Raw genomic sequence first — 13795 nt, 5'->3', positions numbered from 1 at the left:
GAGGTGGTGTAGTTAGGTAGGAGTAATGAAGAGAGAGAAAGGTGGATAGACGAGAAAGAGTAATGGGGGAGAAGTATTGAGGAAGAAGAAGAGTGAGAGTGGGAGCATGTGGGGGAGGTAGGGGAAGGGAAGAGAGGAGGGGGAGGGGAGGCACGGGTGGGGAAAAGGTGGTGGGTTGGTGCGGGTTAGCAGTAGCGCGGGAGTAGAAACGCGCTACTGATAAGGAATTAGCAGAAGCGCGCTTTGGGCCATGGCGCTACTGCTAACAGTGACAAAAAAGTGTGTCAATTTGAAATTTAGCAGCAGTGATCTCAGTAAAAGCGCGCTACTACTACATCCGTAGCAGTAGCGCGGTTCGGGCCACAGCGCTACTGCTAAATGGAGTTAGGTGAACACCGACGGTCGATATTTGTAGCAGCGCGGTTTACACAGAGCGCGCTACTGCTAAAAACTTATCAGCAGCGAGTTTCCCGCACACGCGCTACTATTAATTAGTAGCAGCGCTCCTTTTTGAGCCGTGCTGCTTCTAAGATTCTGTGTATAGGCTTTTCCCTAGTAGTGCTAGATGGTTATTCTGGTTTCTCTCAAATACCTGTGTCAGCTAAGGATCAATCGAAAACTACTTTTACTTGCCCTTTTGGTGCTTTTGCTTATAGACGTATGCTTTTTGGTTTATGTAATGCACCTGCTACCTTTCAAAGATGCATGATGGCTATATTCTCTAACTTTTGTGAAAAGATTTGTGAGGTAATCATGGATGATTTCTCCGTTTATGGATCCTCTTTTGATGATTTCTTGAGCAACCTTGATCGAGTTTTGTAGAGATGCGAAGACACTAGTCTCATCTTGAATAGGGAAAAGTGCCACTTTATGGTTAATGAAGGCATTGTCTTGAGGCATATGATCTCCGAGAGAGGTATTGAAGTTGATAAAGCTAAAGTTGATGCTATTGAAAAGATGCCATGTCCCAAGGACATAAAAGGAATAAGAAGTTTCCTTGGTCATGCCGGTTTTTATAGGAGGTTCATTAAGGACTTCTCTAAAATCTCTAGGCCTCTGACTAATTTATTGCAAAAAGATATTCCTTTTGTCTTTGATGATGATTGTGTAGAAGCATTTGAAATACTTAAGAAAGCTTTGATCACTGCACCTATTGTTGAGCCACCTGATTGGAACTTACCTTTTGAAATTATGTGTGATGCTAGTGATTATGCTGTAGGACCTGTTCTAGGGCAAAGAGTTGATAAGAAATTGAACGTTATCCAGTATGCTAGTCAGACTCTTGATACTGCCCAGAGAAATTATGCTACTACTGAAAAAGAGTTCTTAGCAGTTGTGTTTGCATGTGATAAGTTTAGACCTTATATTGTTGATTCCAAAGTTACTATTCACACTGATCATGCTGCTATTAACTATCTTATGGAAAAGGAAGATGCTAAGCCTAGACTCAGTAGATGGGTTCTCTTGCTCCAAGAATTTGATTTGCATATTATTGATAGAAAGGGAGCTGAGAACCCCGTTGCAGACAACTTGTCTAGGTTAGAGAATGTTCTTGATGACCCACTTCCTATTGCTGATAGCTTTCCTGATGAACAATTAGCGGTCGTTAATGCTTCTCGTACTGCTCCTTGGTATGCTAATTATGCTAATTACATTGTTGCTAAATTTATACCTCCTAGTTTCACATACCAGCAAAAGAAAAAGTTCTTTATGATTTAAGACACTACTTCTGTGATGACCCACACCTTTATAAAGAAGGATTAGATGGTGTTATTAGACGTTGTGTACGCAGGCATGAACAGGAACAGATCCTACACAAGTGTCACTCTGAATCCTATGGAGGACACCACGCTGGAGATAGAACTGCACACAAGGTATTGCAATCCGGTTTTTATTGGCCTACTCTCTTCAAAGATGCTCGTAAGTTTGTCTTATCTTGTGATGAATGTCAAAGAATTGGTAATATTAGTAGACGTCAAGAAATGCCTATGAATTATTCTCTTGTTATTGAACCGTTTGATGTTTGGGGCTGTGATTATATGGGACCTTTTCCTGCCTCTAATGGTTATACACATATTTTAGTTGTTGTTGATTACGTTACTAAGTGGGTAGAAGCTATTCCAACTAGTAGTGCTGATCATAACACTTCTATTAAAATGATTAAATAAGTTATTTTTTCGAGGATTGGAGTCCCTAGATATCTTATGACTGATGGTGGTTCACATTTTATTCATGGTGCTTTCCGTAAGATGCTTGCTAAGTATGATGTTAATCATAGAATAGCATCTCCTTATCATCCTCAGTCTAGTGGTCAAGTAGAGTTGAGCAATAGAGAGCTCAAATTAATTTTGCAAAAGACTGTCAATAGATCTAGAAAGAGTTGGTCCAAAAAACTTGATGATGCATTATGGGCCTATAGAACTGCATACAAAAATCCTATGGCTACGTCTCCTTATAAGATGGTTTACGGAAAAGCTTGTCATTTACCTCTTGAACTTGAACATAAAGCATATTGTGCTATTAAAGAGCTCAACTATGACTTCAAACTTGCCAGTGAGAAGAGGTTGTTTGATATCAACTCACTCGATGAATGGAGAACCCAAGCCTATGAGAATGCCATGCAATTCAAAGAAAGAGTCAAACGCTGGCATGACAAAAGGATAAAAAAGCGTGAGTTTAATGTAGGTGATTATGTGTTATTATTCAACTCTCGTTTAAGATTTTTTGCAGGAAAACTTCTCTCTAAATGGGAAGGTGCTTACGTTATCAAGGGTGGTGAACGGTCCAAGAATTAAACATTATATGTCATGTAATCCTATCAATGTTGAAACTAATATTATTGAAACCCTAATCCCGGAGGAATACATAAGGGACACTTTCCAGAACGTTCCAGACTCTGAAAAGGAATAGGTATGTCGTACGGTAAGTAATCCGACTCCAAAACAATTCTAATGGCAATTTTTATCGGTTTTGGAATATTTAAGAATTTTAGGAAGAAGGAAGTAGTCCGGAAAGGGAACGACGCCCCCACGAGAGTGGAGGGCGCGCCCACCCTTACTGGGCGCACCCCCTGTCTCGTGGACACCTCGTGTGCCTCCCGGACTCCATTTTCTTCCACTTTACGTATTTTGGTCGGTACAAATTCATTATATAATCTCCCGAAGGTTTTGACCACTGTATCACGCAAATATCCTCTGTTTTCGTTTCGAGTTGTTCCTGTTGCAGATTAAGAGCAAGATGTCTTCTCAAGAGTTAGTCGGGGAGAGTCGGGTGTCTCACCCAACACCAGGTCCAGGAGCAAATAGTGATGCTTATCACTTTGGACCATCAACGGAGGACGAGATGGAGGCCCACTTGAAAAGGATAGATGCCATGGAGGAAGATCAATAAGTTACCTCTCATCTCCAAGGAGAATTTGTCACATCCCTAGTCCTGGCATGCACTAGGCTAGATCTTCGTGTGAGCATCATGTTTAAATTCAAATGAAATTTGCATTGAGGAATTTTCAAAAGCCTCAGACGACCTCTAAAAATAACCAACATTTAAAATCTCTCCAAAGAAGTCCAAGAAAATGTTCCTCTTAGTCTCTAAAAATATTGGCAAGAGGTAAAATTCAAACCAATATTTTTTGTATCTTAGAAAACATTTATTTTGGGCCTTCGAATTAATTCAATAACTATTTGCGTTGGATATATATTTTTGTATAATTAATATATGTCCAATAATTCTGGAACATTTTATGTGGTTTGGTATATTTTATTTCTAGCCACATAATTATTTTCAGGATTTTATAAAATTGTTTGGTGTTAAAACTAAACCCAAAACAAATAACAGAAATAGAAAAGAAAATAAAAGAGAGGGAGAGAGAGAGAGAGAGAGGACTAACCTGGGCTTTCTTACCTGGTGCTCCTGTAGCCCAACACTGTGCACAGCCGGCCCAGCCCAGCTCCACCTCCCCTGTCGTCTTCCTCCTTTTGCCAGGAGGACGAAGGGCGCGTGCCCGGCGTGCGCGACCACTCGCCGGCCACCTCCTGCTTACATGCTCACTGCTGGAGGCACCCGAGGACGCCACGCACCCCCCGGGTCCTCTCACTTCTTCCCCCGTGCTCATCCCCTCCCATGTTCTCTCTCGCACGCAGACACCGAACGCCATCGCCGCCGCGCTCGTTGCCACCACGGCCACCGGCCACCCCACGTCTCGCCTACGCGCGAAGAAGCTCCGCCTCGTCCCCCTCTTCCTCCTCGACGAGCCACGCATCACCGGAAGAAACTGGAGCCTCGCCATCGAGCTCGACCCGCCGCTTCTGCACCGAGATCGCCGGCGACCGTACGCCGTCCTCGACGCCTCCCTGAGCTTCCTAAGACCGTCTTTGACCCCGCTGTGAGCTCACGAACTGATTCCCCTCCTCCCCTGCTCGCGCTCATGCTCTAGCTCCGTTCCCCACCTCCGCCGAGGCTCGCCGCCGCCATGGTCAACGAGCTCCGCGCTCCTGAGCTCGGCCGCTCGCCTGAGCGTCACCAGCGTGCTCGCCGCGCTCCTGCGAACCTGAAACACCCACGGGTTCTCCCTGCCGTGCCCTATAGCGCCATCTCCGCCGTTGCCCGAGCTCCGGTCGCCGCCTCGCTCGCCGCAGTTGCCGCTACCGGCCACCCCAGTCGAAGCCGCAACCACCGTTGGACGCGCCGCGTCACGGCCGTTCCAACGATACCAGCCGCGCGTCCTCCCAATGCTGGAGTTGGCCGGACGTCGAGCGCCGTCGTGCTCCGGTCATCGCCGGTGCTAACGCTGACGTGGCTCATTAGTTTAACACTAATGATGCCATTAGTTAACCGTGTGCCATTGACAGATGGGCCCCACGTCTAATTAACCCAGGTTTTACTTTATTTTTAGTTTAGCTTATAAGCCAGCAGGACCCACACGTCAGTGTTGACTACGCTGACGTGGCCGTTGACCAGGCCCACCTGTCTGTGACACTAGGCAGCATTGGCTCACTGACCAGTAGGCCCCACTAGTCAGGTTTGACCCGAACAGCCCCTGTTGACCTGCTGACGCCACAGTGACACAGTGCTTACGCAATAAATTATTTACTGGATTTATTGTTAATTCAGGAAATTCCAGAAATTAGTATAAACTTCTAAAAATCATAGAAATTCAACCGTAGCTCAGAATGAAATAAATTATATATGAAATATGATCAGAAAAATCCAATCTATCCATCTGCACTTGTTTCATGCATGTTTAAATAACTTAACCTTTCTGTTTAGTGCAAAACATGATAAGGCACTATTTGAGTTCATAATTTGAATTTGGGGTTGAACCTTTGGTTCAATATGACCCAAATCCATCTGGTTGTAGTTGCATTAGGCCAACACACTCATATTGCCATGTCATGAGCATGCATCATATTGTGCATTGCATTGATTGTGTTTCCTTCTCCGTTGACAGTATTTGTCCCCTTTCAGTACACGACGTACCGACGATGAGTTCGATGACACCGATGAAGAACTATATTATCTTCAGAAGTGCCAGGCAAGCAAAACCCCCTTGTTCATTCCGATACAATTCTACTCTCTCGCCCTGCTCTCTTTTACTGCATTAGGACAACAACGAGTCATTTGTTACTTGCTGCGGTAGCTAAACCCCTTTATCCTCTGCATGACCTGTCATTGCCACAGTAAATAGATGAAACCCACTAGTATGAGTAGGAGTTGCTTGAGCCCTGTTGTGCCTACTCATTCATGTTTGTTTGTCATGCCTGCTACTGCTTAGAGTTGAGTCAGGTCTGATTCATCGGGAATGAATCAGAGGTGTGTGAGCATGTCCTACTGTGTGTGAGCTAAGTGTGTGAACACAATTTGGTAAAAGGTATCGATGAGAGGCCATGTAGGAGTACATGGTGGATTGTCTCATTGAAGCCGTCCTTAGGAACTGAGTTCTGTGTTTGTGATCCATGATTCAGCTACTACCATGCATTGGGCCCTGAAATATGACCCCGCTTGACTTCCTATTCACCCTTGTCCTCTGTCCAGGAGTTGCAAGTAGTTTCTGGTGTTTGTAGTATGCTGGAGGCCGTGCGCAGCGCCGACCGGAGGGGTGGGCTGTGATGCGGTAGGCACGTGGCCGGGTATATCGGGCGCCCGTTTGGTGTCACGGAACCCTGTTCACATCGTTTGGGGCTGTGAGCGAAACCCCAGCCGGATCTCCTCATGGATGGAACCCGAATAGGCGATAAACCTGGACTAGAGACTTGAGTGTTTAGGTAGGTCGCGGTCTACACCCACGTCGGCTTTCGCTTGAAGTCTGCCGAGCACATGTCGTGTGCAGACGCTAAAGTGGTGGAAACATGTATGAAGAAGTACACCCCTGCAGGGTTAACATCATCTATTCGAATAGCCGTGTCCGCGGTAAAGGACTTCTGGGTTACTTATATCAGTTCATAGACAAGTGAAAGTGGATACTTTAAAATGCGCAAGATAAGCGTGAGTGCTATGGATGGCGTTCTCGTAGGGAGACGGGAGTGGATCCATAGTGGTGTTTTGGTTGGTGAATATGTGGACTCGTGTGTGCCACCTCAAAATAGTCACTTGCAGTCGTAGTTCAGGATAGCCACGAGTCAAAGCTGGCTTGCTGCAGTTAAACCCCACCCTCCCCTTTGTTGATAATGATGCATATGTAGTTAGTTCTGATGTACGTCTTGCTGGGTACATTTGTACTCACGTTTGCCTATTTTATGTTTTTGCAGAGAGACTTCAGTCTCACTAGTAGTTCCGCGTGGACTTCGACGTTTAGCTTGTTACCTCAGCTATGATCTTGTGCCCTCGGCAGGATCTGGTAGATAGTCAGGCTTCTTAGCCTTTTTCATTTGTAGATGTCTGTACTCAGACATGTTAAGCTTACGCATGTGCTTTGATTTGTATGCTCTGAATGTTGGGTCATGAGACCCATGTTTGTAATATCTCGCTCCTCGGAGCCTAATGAATAAATACTTGAGTTGTAGAGTCATGTTGTGATGCCATGTTGTATTTGCACATATCGAGCATATTGTGTGTATGTTATTGACATGCTTGGTATGTGTGGGATCTGACTATCTAGTTGTTTACCCTTAGTAGCCCCTCTTACCGGGAAATGTCACCTAGTGTTTCCACCGAGCCATGGTAGCTTGCTACTACTCCGGAACACTTAGGCTGGCCGGCATGTGTCCTTCTTCGTTCCTGTGTCTGTCCCTTCGGGGAAATGTCACGCGATGAATACCGGAGTCCTGTTAGCCCGCTACAGCCCGGTTCACCGGAGTCTTGTTAGCCCAGTGCTACACCCTGGATTCGCTCGCTGATGACCGACACGTTCGATTCTGGGTCATGGATGCCTGTCCCTGTAAGTCTGTGCCACTTTGGGTTTACGACTAGCCATGTCAGCCCGGGCTCCTTATCATATGGATGCTAGCGATACTATCATATACGTGTGCCAAAAGGCGCAAGCGGTCCCGGGCAAAGGTAAGGCGACACCCGTGGGAATACCGTGTGTGAGGCCGCAAAGTGATATGAGGTGTTACATGCTAGATCGATGTGGCATTGAGTCGGGGTCCTGACAGCTTTGGTATCAGAGCTTGACTGCCTGTAGGATTACCAAGCCAAACTGGTCGAAGTTGAGTCTAGAAATTCTTTAGCTATATGTAGGGGAATTGATTGTGGGATGGAACGTAAGGCTCTTTTTACTCCTTATACCTCATGGCCTTCTGATCTGAGTCATCATCTTCTCTTCTATGGGGGTTAAGGAACTAGGCTATCTCCTCTTTCTATCAGGATCACGTGTTACTAATCTGTAGACTTGTAAGATTGTTGGACTTAAGCCTCGTTTCAGTTCCTATTACTTCCGTATGTTAACTGTTGATCTCGAAACCTTGAGATTGTGCTTCTGAGTGGCTATGCCACCATTTCTGTAGTATGTCTCCAAACTTTTTGAGCATTTACAACCGTTATGTTGTCCGAGTCATCCCAGGTTTCTAAACAATCTGATGCACTTGCAAAATCCCTTCCTCCCGTTCTGATGTTCCTTTGGGCTAGATTAACCACACTAATCGGTGAGTTGAGGTAATCTGTTGCCTTAACATATATGTCGGAGTTATTATTATGACCCTAGGTGTCTAGAGGATCATCTAGTAATCTAGCCATGATTTGTGTCCCATTGTGATGATTCTGGCCTTTATTCTCGAAAGCATCCCGTAATGCTACTTAGTAGTAGGTATTCTATTCCTGGGTTTTGAACCCGAGACTCACCCTACTTACCTCATATTGATAGGCTTTGCTTGTTCCTTTAGGATATTAGTAACCTTTGCATTAATCCTCGAGGTCCGTGGTATTTCCTTCTTCCAAATACTATGAACCACTTATGGCAGAAGTTTGTTGAACCAAAAGATCACAACAAGAGTGCTCTCGAAGAGTTCTCCATTCTATATCGTGACCCTGCCAGTCCTACCTTCCCCGCATGGGTTATCCGGAAGAAAAATATTGAGCTTTGCTCGACATACTAATCTGTGCACCCACAACTCAGAAAATCGTATGTTCTTTTGTTTTGTCCCTCTTTAGTTGTATTCTGACCCCCGTCTATCATTTGATAGTCAAGAGTATGCGTGCATTCGTTCATCGATACCTATTACTCTTGTGGTCCGTCAAGCCATTCTATTACGAAATGACTAGGAGAAACAAACTCCAGTACCTCATCCATATCTAGGATTGGGTCAAAACAATTGTACTCCATGGATCAAAATGCCAATCCAGCTTTTGCTCTGTTCTACCTTGGAGTATTACCATCTTTTATATCGGGATTATTATAGGAATTGCACACCATCCTATGAACTCTTGGTACAGTGATACTTCTTGCCATCATTGTTCATTCCTCGGTTCCTGTGTTATTGTAACCGGAATGCCGACAAGTGAATCGTGGTGTGTGAAATCAATACTGCTGGCAACTCCGTTGCTTGGTAGTTAAGTCGACGATAACCTCATTCTTAGTGTGTTGATTATCGAATCGTCACCCTAAGGTTGATTGTGCTACCTAGTCCCTATTTACGGTGCACTCTTTCGGTCGTTGAGTTATGACCGGGAAGTTTGAAATATTTTTCAAAATTTCATCATAGTCATGAACATGAACAAAGTCCTAGACATCAACAAGGTATAACAGGATTGATATGCTAGATATATCAACAAGTGCCTGTGAGGTGAGCTGTTGTTGGGGTTGGATAGAACTCTGAAGTTAAGCGTGCTTGGGCTAGAGTAGTTTGAGGATGGGTGACCTTTCGGGAAGTTTGACCACGGAGTGCGATTTGACCGGAGATTAAGCCATAGTGAACTAAGATTAAGAAAAAAAAACTATTGAAAAAAATTAAAAAAATTTTGAATTTTTTTTTTTAAATTGTTACTAATGGCGCACTCCTATGTGGTGCGCCATTACCCTGGGAGGAATTCTAGTGGCGCACCGTGGGCATTTCTAATGGCGCACTACGTGGTGCGCCATTAGAACACCAGATACTAATGGCTCACAAGTAGTGCGCCATTAGAATTTAATTCTAATGGCGTGATGCTAGTGGCGCACCAGTAGTGCGCCATTAGAAGGCAAAACTGGTGCGCCACTAGCATGCCTTTTCCTAGTAGTGTCATCTTGAGAAAGTAGATAATAAAAGAGTTCATATTGATCATATGGTTAGTGATGACTTCACGCATAGAAAGTATGAGGCATAAAATTTGTTGAGAGCATCATTGCAATTAATAGGAAGTAATAAGGAAAGAGAGATTCACATACAAATATATTATCTTGGACATCTTTTATGATTGGGAGCACTCATTAAGTATGACATGCTAAAACAATTGACATTGGACAAGGAAGACAACATAATGGTCTATGTTTTCTCACATCTTAGTAAAAGTATATTGTCATTGACCTTCCAAACATGTTGAGCCTGCCTTTCCCCCTCATGCTAGCCAAATTCCTTGCACCAAGTAGAGATACTACTTGTGCTTCCAAATATCCTTAAACCCGGTTCTGCCATGAGAGTCCACCATACCTACCTATGGATTGAGTAAGATCCTTCAAGTAAGTTGTCATGTTGCCGGCAATAAAAATTGCTATCTAAATATGTATGACTTATTAGTGCAGAGAAAGTAAGCTTTATATGATCTTGTTGTGGAGGCAATAAAAGCGACGGACTGCATAATAAAGGTCCACATACAAGGGGCAATATAAAGTGACGTTCTTTTACATTAAGATTTTGTGCATCCAACCCTAAACGCACATGACAACCTCTGCTTCCCTCTGCGAAGGGCCTATCTTTTACTTTATGTTTTTACTTTATGCTTGAGTCAAGGTGATCCTCACCTTTTCCTTTTCATTTTATCCTTTGGAAAGCTCTTCGTGTTTGAAAGATCACGATACATATATCCAATTGGATGTAAGTTAGCATGGGCTATTATTGTTGACATCACCTAAAGGTGAATACGTTGGGAGGCAACACAATAAGCCCCTGTCTTTCTCAGTGTTCGGTTGAAACTCCGTAACCACAAGTATTGCATGAGTGTTAGCAATTGTATAAGACTACATGATAGTTGAGTATGTGGACTTGTTGAAAAGCTCTATTCTTGACTCTTTCTGATTTATGATAAATTGCAATTGCTTTGATGACTGAGATTATAGTTTGTTAGTTCCCAATGAAGTTTCTGAACCATACTTGACATTGTGAATTGATTTTCACTTGAGTATAAGAAGTCATATGATAAAATCTATATATGTTGCTGTTATACGAATGATCATGATGCCCTCATGTCCGTATTTTATTTTTATCGACACCTCTATCTCTAAACATGTGGACATATTTTTCGATTTCGGCTTGCGCTTGAGGACAAGCGAGCTCTAAGCTTGGGGGAGTTGATACGTCCATTCTGCATCATGCTTTTATATCAATATCTATTGCATTATGGGCTATTATTACACATTATATCTCAATATTTATGGCTATTCTCTCTTATTTTACAAGGTTTACCATGAAGAGGGGGAATGCCGGCAGCTGGAACTCTGGCTGGAAAAGGAGCAAACATTGGAAACCTATTCTACACTGCTCAAAAAATCCAGAAACTCCACGAAACTTATTTTTGGAATTAATAAGAATTATTGAGCGGAAGAAACACCTAAGGGGGCCCACACCCTGGCCAGGAGGGTGGGGGGCGCGCCCACAACTACTCGGCGCGCCCCCTATCTCCTGGGCCCCCCGGTGGCCCCCCTCCCCAGTGTCCATCTTCTGCTAGATGAAGACTTTTACCCTGGAAAAATCGTGGGCAACCTTATGGGACGAAACTCCGCCGCCACGAGGCGGAACCTTGGCGGAACCAATCTAGGGCTCCAGCGGAGCTGTTCTGCCGGGGACACTTCCCTCCGGGAGGGGGAAATCATCGCCATCTTCATCACCAATGATCCTCTCATCGGGAGGGGGTCAATCTCCATCAACATCTTCACCAGCACCATCTCCTCTCAAAACCCTAGTTCATCTCTTGTATCCAATCTTGTATCCAAACCATAAATTGGTACCTGTGGGTTGCTAGTAGTGTTGATTACTCCTTGTAGTTGATGCTAGTTGGTTTACTTGGTGGAAGATCATATGTTCAGATCCTTAATGCATATTATTACTCCTCTGATTATGAACAGGAATATGCTTTGTGAGTAGTTATGTTTGTTCCTGAGGACATGGGTGAAGTCTTGCTATTAGTAGTCATGTGAATTTGGTACTCGTTCGATATTTTGATGAGATGTATGTTGTCTTTCCTCTAGTGGTGTTATGTGAACGTCGACTACATGACACTTCATCATTATTTGGGCCTAGAGGAAGGCATTGGGAAGTAATAAGTAGATCATGGGTTGCTAGAGTGACAGAAGCTTAAACCCTAGTTTATGTGTTGCTTCGTTAGGGGCTGATTTGGATCCATATGTTTAATGTTGTGGTTAGGTTTACCATAATACTTATTTTGTAGTTGCGGACCCTTGCAATAGGGGTTAATCATAAGTGGGATGCTTGTCCGAGTAAGGGCAGTACCCAAGCACCGGTCCACCCACATATCAAATTATCAAAGTACCGAACCCGAATTATATGAGCGTGATGAAAACTAGCTTGGCGATAATTCCCATGTGTCCTCGGGAGCTCCTTTCTCATTGTAAGAAATTTTCCAGGCTTATCCTTTTCTACATAAAGGATTGGGCCACTTTGCTGCACTTTATTTACTTTATTTACTTGTTACTCGTTACAATTTATCTTATCACAAAACTATCTATTACCGACAATTTCAGTGCTTGCAGAGAAAACCTTACTGAAAACCGCTTATCATTTCCTTCTGCTCCTCGTTGGGTTCGACACTCTTACTTATCGAAAGGACTATATGATAGATCCCCTACACTTGTGGGTCATCAGTGATGAGGGTGGCGGCGCGCATCAACTCCTCCGGCAGATCGTGACAAGCTAGTACTTCATGCTCCTCCGTAGGGTAGTCGGCCATCAGTGTCAAATGCCCGCGCGCCCGGCATAACACTCGATGACCCTTTATCGAGCCCTTGAAATTGAGAACATGCTCCTCCGCACGCTCTGTGTCTTGAATGACTGCCAGCATCATTGCCGTTCATCGGAGTACTCCTCCTCGTCCGACGAGTCGTCGAAGGACTCAACATACTACTCGTATATGTACTCCAAATCAGAATCCATTGCTACAAACAAGAAGGGACAACTTTTTTTAGTTGCCGGGCATGGTAGAGGATGGTACATGGCGGGGCGGGCAGAGGGCATGGGGTTTAATGGAGAAGGAGGAGAAGCGGCGGGGAGCCCTGCTAGATCGCCGGAGGTGACGGAGACGCAAGTTTCCGGCAGGGGTGTGGCGTGGTGGCCAGGGTGGTGGAGCGACAGCGATGGCAAGAGAGAAATAAAGAAGATAAAATGGGAAGGATGTAGTCGCGGGGTTCAGGAGGGGTTTCGGGTGGGCTTGGGATGTCGGATTCGTATGTTTCGCGTGTCCAGACTCCCGCAAACCTCCCCCAATTTTGTCTTCGTTTTGTGGAAGAAATAGCGTCCGGACCGATATAGGGTCGCGTTGGATAGCTTCTGCGGTTCACACAACACGGTCCGGACGGTTGCGGGGGGTTTACTGGTCCGTCTTGAAGATGTCCTTAGGAGACATCGGAGGCAACAAGGGACCAATGTGCGTGGGTGACCAGTGGGCAAGCACGGAGGACCGAGGAGCTGCTATCTAGGGGAAGTGGACGACGCGTCCGTGAGCTGCGGCGGCCAGCACATGGGGATGACGTAAGGGTATGTACAATGGTTGATAAGATAGTCTTATCTTAAGTCTTGCATGTAATTTAGGGATGACAAAAAAACTTATCTACAAAGGGACATCTTTTAGCCTTATCTTCAATAACTAGCTATTCCTAAAAACATGGTGAGACATATTGTGCTAAAAGACCATCGCTTGTCTTCTCTTAGGATTTCTTTCTCTGCCTCCTTATCATTTATCCTATGCGGCATTCCTAAGATAGAACATTGCACATGCCCTAAAGTAGCTAGCTAGGGTGAGGGAGAAATATAGACGGCGGCGACGTGGTAAGGGCGGGAGAGCCAGAGAGTTAGCTATCGCACTGCTGGAAGCGTCACAATTCCGATCGAAGCGAGCGAAGGGGATTTTTGGGTTTCGTCGTACTTATCCAACTATGTATGTCCCTAATTACCCAATATGTGAGAGGATTTGTGTGGATGAATGAAATAACCTTGTA

The sequence above is a fragment of the Triticum dicoccoides genome, chromosome 3B (assembly GCF_002162155.2).
Source record: "Triticum dicoccoides isolate Atlit2015 ecotype Zavitan chromosome 3B, WEW_v2.0, whole genome shotgun sequence".
In the NCBI taxonomy this organism is placed as follows: Eukaryota; Viridiplantae; Streptophyta; class Magnoliopsida; order Poales; family Poaceae; genus Triticum; species Triticum dicoccoides.
The sequence above is the reverse complement of the archived record's forward strand: the minus strand, read 5'-3'. Positions refer to the sequence as shown.